The sequence below is a fragment of the Colius striatus genome, chromosome 11 (genome assembly GCF_028858725.1).
Source record: "Colius striatus isolate bColStr4 chromosome 11, bColStr4.1.hap1, whole genome shotgun sequence".
Classification (NCBI taxonomy): Eukaryota; Metazoa; Chordata; class Aves; order Coliiformes; family Coliidae; genus Colius; species Colius striatus.
The window spans coordinates 2,750,538-2,760,801 of NC_084769.1; the positions used below are offsets into that span (position 1 = coordinate 2,750,538).

The window sequence follows — 10,264 nt, forward strand, 5'->3', positions numbered from 1 at the left end:
GAAACTTCTCTCTACCAAAAATCCTCAGCTAAGAACTATCCTTTTTAAAGCTTGTTCTACTAGGTGGTAGGCTCACCGAGCTGCACCAGGGAGAAATAAGGGCTGTGGCAATAAAGTATGTCAGCAAAGGCCTTTTCTTCCTCTCCTGTTAATTCTTAGTGAAATATTTCTCTACAGCTCTGAAATCTGGCTTTGAACTCCAGCAAACAGTTCTTTCCCATCAGACAGCAATCCATTTGTCAAGTCACTAGGGCGTTGCTAAAGTCAGCGCTGGTCAGGAGAGGAGGTGACGTCTACGCTCAAGACGTTCACAAGGGCTGAGCAATTGCTCTCAGATCCTGAGTCCTGGCAAGTAGGTGGGATGTATAAATCTTACATGTCAAGGGTCTTTATATGAAATGATCGGTCCTACAGTCACAGTCAGGAATAGTTAGAGCTGGCGAGGATGGCTGAGGAGGGGCACATGGTGAAATGCACACACACAGGCTCACAATAAGAACAAACACACAACAAACACAACCAGGATCATCTCTCTCTGGTGTGCACACTGTTCCACAGCCCTGCCAGGATGTACAAGCCCAACAAAATTATGCCTAGGAGAAGCACAAAATCTCACAAGCTGATAGGATGATAAAGTCAAACCCCATTAGCCTGGAACACGGACCAAGCTGTACTTTTTCCTCCTTGACAGACAACCAGATTTACACCCCTTGCTAATCCCAGCCCACCAAGCACCACAACCACTGACACTGCTGCCCCCTGACACCCACGAGCTACATCCACTGGCGACTCTGAGCAGGCAGCTCTTACTCCAGCTCAGGTTTGTCGCTCTAGGAGTTTCCAGTGCAAGTCTAATGGCACCACTCAGGATGGCAGGTGCTGTATTAACACAAACTGGTTGTGTTCCTCAGAACCCAGGACGTCCATGCACTCTCTTATGGCTAAAGAAGCTATTGCCCAAGCCACGTGAAAACAAAAAGGACCATCTGACATGATCATAACTCATTAATCATTAACAGGGACATGAAGAAGATAATGAGCTAACACAAAGGAAATATCGACATAGAAACAGACATTCTGTTGGTGGAAAGTATTCCACTCCATCATGTTTCACATGAGAAACCTTACAGTGACAAGTCCTTATCAAGGTGACACACTATTGAGTACATACCCTACACATCCAGAGGTTAAGACAGTATAATAGTCACAGGAGGAGTTAGTAGCTGGAAGTCCTAACACCCAACACTCTCAAAAAGCTGGTTACTGGCAGTATTGAGGCAGGAAGAAAAACAGAGAACTGCTGTAAGCCTGAACACCAGATGCTCTGAATTCCACTTTGATTTAGCACAGAATTCACGGTGCCTGGAGGCACTGGAGGTAGGCAATGATAGCCCTTAGTCTCTGCTCTAAAAGACAAACACAAGCCACGCAGATTTTAGTTCAATTAGCAGGCTGGTTCAAACAAAAACTTACTGTAAGCAATCTAATAGTACCCATCTTGCAGTGCAGAGGTGAAACACTCTCAGCCCTCCACACAGTTCCATCAGAAGCATGGAACTGTTCTGCACACCAGATCTCCCGTTTCCTGCAACTAGTGAAATCCCACCTCCCTTGACACGTCTTTCTTCCTCCTTAGACTCTAATTACTTACTTGGGTTTGTTCCTTTGCAGAAGAGATACTTCCAAGCCGGTAAATCTGCTCTTCTACACCTCCCATTCATGTTTTAAACACCTATTCTCAGTTTTTTCCACGCTAGGTATCATCTGTGTCAGTGTAAATGCTTTTTTAGCCACAGTCTCATAAACCTGGTAACCTCTTCAAATGTCAGACTCCTTGCAGGGAGGGAAAGGGAAGACAGGAATTCCTTCTGTATAGAGCTATTTTGAACTTGAATCCTTTCAATAAACCAGCCTGCAAAAGAATTGTGCTGAATCAACAGAGCAGAGGCAGGTGGGAACCACAAAACAGCTTCAGGTATGCATACACATCCACTCCCACAATCTCACTGCCATAGGGGTTGGTGGCAGAGCCTGGTCAGACTACTCAGGCTGCTAGCACCAAGAAAGCACAGAAACTAGAACACTACTGGATGTGAGTGGGCTGGAAGGGAAGAGGTGGTAAAACAGTGTCATCAGCTTTTTCTCCCAGTAGGACTGCCCTTGTCTCGGTATATTCTGACAGGATTGACTGCTCCTCATTCCCTTTGGTCAGCCATCCTCCAAATAGAGCACCCAGGGCTCTATTTCTACCTTTCTTCCTCTAATTCAAATGAATTCAAACAGCCAACTCTGAAATGTTATAAGGCAAGTCCTCCTGAAAGCAGCAGTGATGCTGTTTTAAAGCTTTATTGTCCTTTCTGGTCTTGATGTAATGAATGAGAAGTTTGAAACCCCGTTCTGCCATTTAACAGTAACTACCATACACACCCCAATGAATAACATTCCCCTTAGTTTGGTCTGTGTTTTGGCAAGAATACACACACATTAAAGCAATAAATCCCTTGGATTTATTCTGTTAAACCAGGAGAATTTGATCTGGAATGTAATTATGAAGGCACAGAGCATTGACTTCATTCCATCTGCTCAGAGAAAATTCCTGATTGGAAAAACCCAACAAACTCAACCCCAAGACTAGATGAAATCCAACAGTCATTCACTAAAATTACATTATCAGAATGTAGCTTCCCAGGGACAAGTGGTTTATCACTGGAGCTTCAGCGAGGTGCTCTTAGAAGGTTTGTGTTCAAGCAGCTCTTGGCACGTACTGGCCTAAACCTGGCTGAGAGGAGACAAGAGAAGCAAGTTTTCAGTCAGATGCCAGGCTGACATGGGAGGTGGTGATATGAAACAGGACAGAGTGTCGAGTAGGAGTTCCCAAGGGAGAAAAGATTGTCCAAAACCCAAAACCACCACCACCAAAGAAGACAGGAAGACTCCTTCCTGGAACTGCAGTGATCTTTCCCATCTGTGCCGTGGATTTGGAATCTTATCAGACTAGATTGGTATCAGGCAGTGTTGTGGTAATCTTAAACGATAAAATAAGAGGAACAGAATGCAGCCCAAGGGCAAAGCCAGCATCCTGAGTTAGCTCTGCACAGAGAGCAAGCCTTTCCTCATAAGGAAGATGCTCCAGTGCCCTGATCATCTTGGTGGCCCCATGCTGGATGCTCTCCAGCAGTTCCCTGTCCCTCTGGAGCTGGGGAGCCCAGAACTGGACGCAGGGCTCCAGTTGAGGCCTCAGTAGGGCAGAGTAGAGAGAGAGAAGAACCTTCCTTGACCTGCTGGCCACACACTTCTTGGTGCATCCCAGGCTGCCCTTGGCTTCTTGGCCACGAGGGCATGTTGCTGGCTCATGGTCAGTTTATTATCACCCAGCACTCCCAGGTCTCTCTCTGCAGAGCTGCTCTCCAGCCTGTCCTGGTGCATGGGGTTGTTCCTCCTGAGGTGCAGTCTAAAGCAAACCCAGAACCTGCAAACAAGGCTTTAAGCACCAAGCAGACACACGGGACACTTACCCCTGGAGCGACACAAGACACGCACCCGTGTTTCTCTCCATTTCGTAAGCTTTTAGCTCCATTTCTGTGTATGAAGCTGAGCCCTGAATTAGAGCAATTTGCCACAACAGGTTTATTCACATCAAGACAAAGCCAGGGCAGCATTTTTCAAAAGGACAAAAAAAGAAGGATTAGGTGACTGTAAGTACTCCCATCTGCACTTCTGCGTGTTTAGACTCTGAGCAGGGTAATCAGCACACTTGAGGGCACGATCTGCAGGGGTCAGGAAGATAATCTTACTCCCATCTTTGTTTTTGACATTGCCCAATTGGGTAGGTGCATAATAGAGGATATTAGCCTTCCCCTGAAGCAGTAGTTATTCATCACTGCCAGAGGCAGCTTCACAGATCTAAGATTATGAGCCAGCCTAGTAGGGCAAGCCGTGCTGTCAAACTCAAAGGCACTGTGCAGCCCAGAGCTCCAACACCGCCTTGTACTTCAGACACAAGTAAGAGATAAGCTACGAGTACACCACAAGACTTCAGGGAGCAATTTTGGAAGGGATTATTACTATACCACAGGCCCACAGACCACTAAAGATAGGGAGCATTTGATGGTGGGTTTCTTGTTTGTTACAGCCAAACCAAAGGCAAATTTAGAGCTACACATCAAGCGTTGCTCCTACAGCTGCTGATAGCTTTCGATGTCTGCAACCCAAGATGGGCCTAAGGATCCCAGTCTTTGCTTCTCTACCATTTGGAAACACCAGTGTAGCCTTAGGCTATAGGGAAGGTAGACATATTTCTTCATAGTGACACCACGAGGCCATTTGGGAAGGAAAATGGTTCTGACAGACACGCTAATTTGTGAGCAAAACAAATGAAGAGCGTGAAGGCAACTGTATTGCAGAACCCTGAAGCTCAACCTATTTATCCATCTCATTTTTCACCTGCTTATGGCAAGCACCTCCTCCCATTTTGCTTATCAGCACGTACTCCTGCTTTAGAAAAAACAAAGGGTAAAGGCTTCTGTCCATGCAGATCCATTCCCCAGGATGGAGTGGACCTTCCTCTGCCTTGAGCTACCACAGGAAACACCCCCTGGCCCTAGAAGCCATCTCCTCCTCCCCTCAACAAAGATGGTCACCTCAGGGATGATGATCTGACTGATCTGTGAGTCATTATGGTTCCAACAGGTCAACACTTGAAGGACAGGAGCACACCGAGGCTGCAAGGACACGGTGAACATTCACAGAACACAGCCCTGCCATTGGATGCAGGAGCCAGAGCAGGAGAGGGGTTCAGCCAGCTGTGAACATGTCACATAGAAACTCCGTAATAACCTTTGTGACTGCTAGTGAGGTCCCTAGAAGAGTAACTTCACATACCTCAGTGATTAACAAGGGCACTGCTACAGTACAAAGGGGTTTTCTTACCTCAGCATTTCAGATGAGGAGCTTTTTCTCACCAGACTTCTGGGTGATGGGATTTGCTATCAAACCATTTTAAGGACTGGGAGAAAAAAACACAGAAAAGGAAACAGAGCCCAGTATGTATTTACAGTGCTCTGATAATTCAGTTTAAAGCTGGACTACCTGACATGGAAAAGAACTTTTCCTAGCCATGCTGTAGGGTTCACAGGAACTTCCAAGTGGAACCTTCATCCTGGACTTTCCCCACCATCCTCATGACCTTTTGCTGTCTTTAATAGGAGAGAATCCCACATTCCATAGGTACTGCAGTGCCTGGGGAAGCTCCATGTGCCTGGATTTCTTGGGGTAAAAGTGGCTCCTTTAATAACACCATCACTGCAGCCCTGTTAGCACTGAGAGCTCTTTACTGACTGACAACACAGCAATCATGGAAACAGAAAAGTCATCATTATTTTCACTGATGAGACAAGAAATAGGTAGAAGAAGATAAATGACTTGTCTAGAACCCCTCAGTAACTCAGAATCTAGTTAAAGCTTGGATCTTTTAACAAACAGCCTCACATTCTGATCATTTTCTGCCCCATTTCCCAGTCTGTAAAGTGATAACAACAAGGTCTGTAAATTTCTTTCAAGCAGGTTTCACACAACCCTTCAGATTTGTTTAAACATCAAAGGCAAATCTAGAGAAAAACCACCAAGTGAATGCCGTTTTACCCTCTTCTGCTTCCTGGCCAAAGCCTGTGTTTCAAACTGGGTACATCAAAAGCCCCAAGCTTCAGGCAAGAAATCCCAACCTCGTTCTGTCAGTGTAGCCATTTCACTGTGTTCTGGCTTCTCATGGGCAATAGGTTCTGAGAGACATTTCAGCATCTGGCAGCCAGGACAAGCAGCTCGGTAAGCCCGTGTCTGCCGAAAGCACCATGCAAAGTCTAGGAGATGAAACCTCTTATTTAGACTAACATATTCTCCCAGCAATTAAGGGCAGAAGAACTGCCCACAACACAGGCATCAGATGGTACAGCTGAATCCTTAAGGAAAGCTGCAATCTGAGATTGCCTCTGAAGTTTATGTGCGTGGTGCCAACCCTCTGCACGTCCTCAGCGCTTCTCGGCTGCTGGACACGCACCTCGGACAGAAGGAGTCACACACAGGAATAAGCAAAGCATTCCTTCCCTTTCAATCTACAGCATCCAGCTACTGGAGATGGAGAAAGCAAAGAAAATGGTGAGGAATTTCAAAAGAAAAATAGAGGAGAGGAATTTTCTAAGTGCAAAGGCTCAGGATTCATGCAGCAAAACTGAAGATGCACCCAGCTGGATGAGCTCCTGTGTGCCCTGCTCTGGGTGGTGCTGCTCTGGCAGGGGGGTTGCACTGGATGGGCTTTCCAGGTCCCTTCCAACCCTTAACATTCTGTGATTCTGTGACTTTTGTTCTAAAGTACCCCTCAAACTAGTAAGGCAGAGGTGAGTGAGGTTTGAAGTGACAGCTCTGGAAAATTCTTTTCCTTCCACTCTCTTCAGAGATAATAAACATCCTTTAATATATAAGGGGTTGCCATTGTTCTTCTCTCACGTCTGCTGCCAAGTTCTTTACCTGCTGCCTGCACTGGAAGCCTCTGGCAAGCATGGGTAAGGTGCATTGTGCTACAATCACACACAACAGTCTTGGTGAGTTTTGTTCTGCAGCCTAAGTTTGCAACTGCTGATTTCAAGCTGAGCTCTTCTGGAGGACTGCAATGACTTATATAAACAGTATAAAAGGAAACATTCCTGATCTTTTAATAGAATCACAGAATCACATAATGGTAGGGGTTGGAAGGGACCTTTGGAGATCATCTAGTCCAACTCCCCTGCTGAAGCAGATTCACCTAGATCAGGTCACATAGGAACATTTGGGCAAATGGAAAACAAGGCAGGGAGAGACTGGGATAAACTGGCTACGTGGTGTGAGTCAGTCTCTGTATTAGCAAGGTACAGATGCTCTTCTGCAGAGTTCCCAAGGGTGCAGGAAAGGGTGCTTGCTCTTGTAACATGGACTTTTTCCCCTGCAGCACTTGCCAACTGCACAGCTCCCTGACAAAAAGCTCACATCCATCCCCAGCTTGGCTGCATTCTCCCTCTTCTCTTTCTGCCAGATAAAGCATCCAGAGCCTGGTGCCAGCCAGAGGATGGAATTCATCAGAAGTGCTTCGAGGATCAACACACGCGATCCATCCTACATAAGCTGATTACAGGATTTGCCAGACTCCTGACAGTTAACATCACACAGCCAGAAAGCCAGATGTCAAGGGTGGGGAACACAGCTCTGACAAAACCAGGCTAAGGCAAAAGGCCCCGAGATGATCTGGCTCTGGGAGGGATGTCATTGAGAGCCTGTGACTGGCTGGGAAAAGCTAACTGACTGAGAGCAAGTGCCACACGGTGAGGGGAGGGAACGGCTCTCAGCAGCAGCACTGGTCCTAAGTTAGCTGTGGAGCAAAAGCATTGCTTTGCAAAGACTGATGAATCACTAAGCTGTGCCTGTAACAAACAGGACAACTCCCTTCATCCGTGCTGTAAGTCATCCATCTACAATTACACCTGAATTCAGCTGCAGGACTGCACTGCTGTACACAGCCTGGCCACGGGCAGCCAGGGTGCTGCCTGGCACTGGCAATGCAAGGCACACACACCACAGCGAGGATGGACTCCTCCAGCTTTGGGTTCTCTTCCTGTGAGCTGGTGTGTGTGTTCTCAAATGCAAAGGGAGGACTTTGTCATTGTAAAGTGTTAGTTTGACATCCTTTTCATAGAAGCTCAGCTGAGAGGCAGAATGGGCTGCTGCAATCAGGTAATGCATAGAATCATAGAAGGGTGGCAGATGGAAGGGCCCTGCAGAGCTCCTCCAACCCAACCCCCTGCTACAGCAGGTTCCCCTGGCTCAGAGGACACAGGAACATGTCCAGGTGGGGTTGGAAACCTCCCGAGAAGGAGCCTCCACACCCTCCCTGGGCAGCCTGGGCCAGGGCTCCCTCCCCTCAGCACCGAAGGACTTTCTCCTTGTGTCCCAGTGGAACTTTCTGTGTTCCAGCCTGTGCCCACTACCCCTTGTCCTGGCACTGCACACCACAGAAGAAGGTGTCCCCCATCCTCCTGACACCCACATAGTTACAGAGGAAGCTTGAAAACTTTAAAGCTGAGCGGTTCAAAAGCACCCTGAGAAACGGCAATCTCAGCACTTGGTATTTCGTTATTTTAAACAAAACCATGTTTATTGAGGGAGGGGAGCTTGACTCATGAGGTGAGCATCTGGGAGTACCGGTACTGTATTTATGGAGAGGCTGCAGTACACGGTTCTCTGCAATTGCTCTGCTCCCTGCACCTGCGGCTCCAGGCTCTGCCCTCCGACAGACGGCAAATCACATGAACCTGTTTTCCTGAGATTGCCCTTAGGAATCAACCAGCTGAGTCTTGTAAACCAGTTCTATCAGCGCAAACCGCGTACGCTCATCAACTCCTGGGACTGCTTTTATGAACCATATTACCAGAGCACCCACAGGCCCTGCACAGAACCAAGCCCTCGGCGCCCTCCAGACCGCACAAACACTGCCAGGTACCGTTCCAAGGACTCTACAGCCCAGCTCAAGGCAAGAACGTGCATCTGAGAAGCCTGTGTGCGCTCTCAGGAGAAACACCACGGCTGAGCCCAGCACCTGCTTGTCCACTTTCACAGTGGCTGGCTTGTAGCTTTCACTTACTTGTATTATTAGCTAGTATTTTCTATCACAGAAGCATTTTGGTTGGAGAAGCCCTTGAAGCTGCTGCAGCCCCAGCCCTGCCCTCACCCTGCCCAGCCCAGCACTGACCCTCAGCACCTCAGCTCCACGGCTTTGGGGTCCCTCCAGGGCTGGGCACTGCCCCAGCTCCCTGGGCAGCCTGGCACAGGGGCTGACACCCCTCTCAGGGAAACAGTTCTGCCTCAGCTCCAGCCTCAACCTCCCCTGGGGCAACTTGGGGTTGTTTCCCCTTGTCCTGTCATTCATTGCTGGGCAGCCCGACCGCCAGCTCTCCGTCACGCCCGTCACTATTTCCTATGGGGAGCGTAACACACTTATTTCTACGACGAGTGCGAAGTTGCTGACACAGCCGTGCGAAGCGACGAGCAGGATTCTTGGTGCTTCTTGTTTTCACTACGGAATCAGCACGAGCGACGCTGTAGTAAGCGCAGTTTCGCCGCGTACCTATAAAACGCGCTCTGTGGCCGGGACCTGGGGCGCTGGCGGCCGAACAGCCAGCGCTTCTCTGAGCCGTTCCCAGGGGCGTCACGGCTCCCGTGCCCCGGCCCGTGCCCAACGGAGGCGCCGCGCCCCGGCCGCCCCGCACCGACTCACCCTCGGCGCTTCCCGGCCGCTCCCTCGGCGCTCCCCCGGCGCTGCGGGACACGGCTCCCCGGCCCGGCGCTGGGCGGGAGGCGGGCGGTGCCGGCGGCCCGGCGGAGGTGGGGCCGGGGCGGGGAGCGAGCGGCTCGGACACCCCCGCACCGTGCCCGCCCTCCGGGCGGTGCCTTCGGGCGAGTGGCTGCCCCCGGGGCTCGCTGCGGAGCGGCCGGCGCCGCGCCCGAGGGCGGGGAGGAGCGGAGGCGGGAGGCGGCGCTGCCTTTCCCGGAGGGCTCACAGCGGGGCTCGGCACCGGGGCGCCCGTGGCGGCGGGGCACACGCGGGCCTCAGCGGCCCCTCGGCTCGGACAGGCGGGTGTCGCTGCTGACGTGTCACGGGGCGCTTGGCTGCAAGGCAGGAGTGGTGAATGAAGCGTGTGTTCAGCCGAGAAGCTCGGTGTGTGCGTTCCTCGCCGTGAGGCAGCTGCACGGGGTGTTGGGCACCTGCCCCGAGGGGACGGTCACTGCCAAAGCACGGGGTTCCGAGTGAAGGAAGTCTGACACCCAGCAGGCTGCAGGATGTGCTGCCGAGGAACAGACTTGACGTTCAGCGTTTCCCGAAACCCCCCGCACCAGCTGGGGCATCGAGATTGCCTCTGCGAGAGGCATCAGCCTGGCCAGGCATCAGAAGCACATGAAATATAAGCTGATGGAGTATAACCATCAGGCATCTCAAGCCAAAGCTACTGAAGGTGAAATCATTTTGGGTTAAATACAGTCTCCATTGAGTTAGGCTCTGCTGGAAGAGGGATTGTAAGTATGTAAGTTTTAGCAAAAGGAGTATTTTTATCAATAGTGATCAATTTCTTGTATATTTCGAGGGACTTAAACCCCTCTCCTCTTTCACTCCACTCTCCTGTAAGCTGAATCTTGGAAATGCCTGCAATAACAAACAAAGTGGTGTTTTGATAAAGTTAGTTAACTG

General features: G+C 49.9%; 1 protein-coding gene across 1 annotated transcript in view; it reads right to left on the bottom strand.

Moving 5' to 3' along the window:
• LYPD6B (LY6/PLAUR domain containing 6B) overlaps window positions 1–9,373 on the bottom strand; it is a 52,318-nt gene extending 42,945 nt beyond the window's left edge. The window contains exon 1 of the mRNA XM_062004875.1: window positions 9,296–9,373. The gene's annotated coding sequence lies outside the window, so the exon portion shown is untranslated. The remainder of the gene's footprint in view (window positions 1–9,295) is intronic.
• Between the last annotated feature and the right edge of the window lie 891 nt (window positions 9,374–10,264).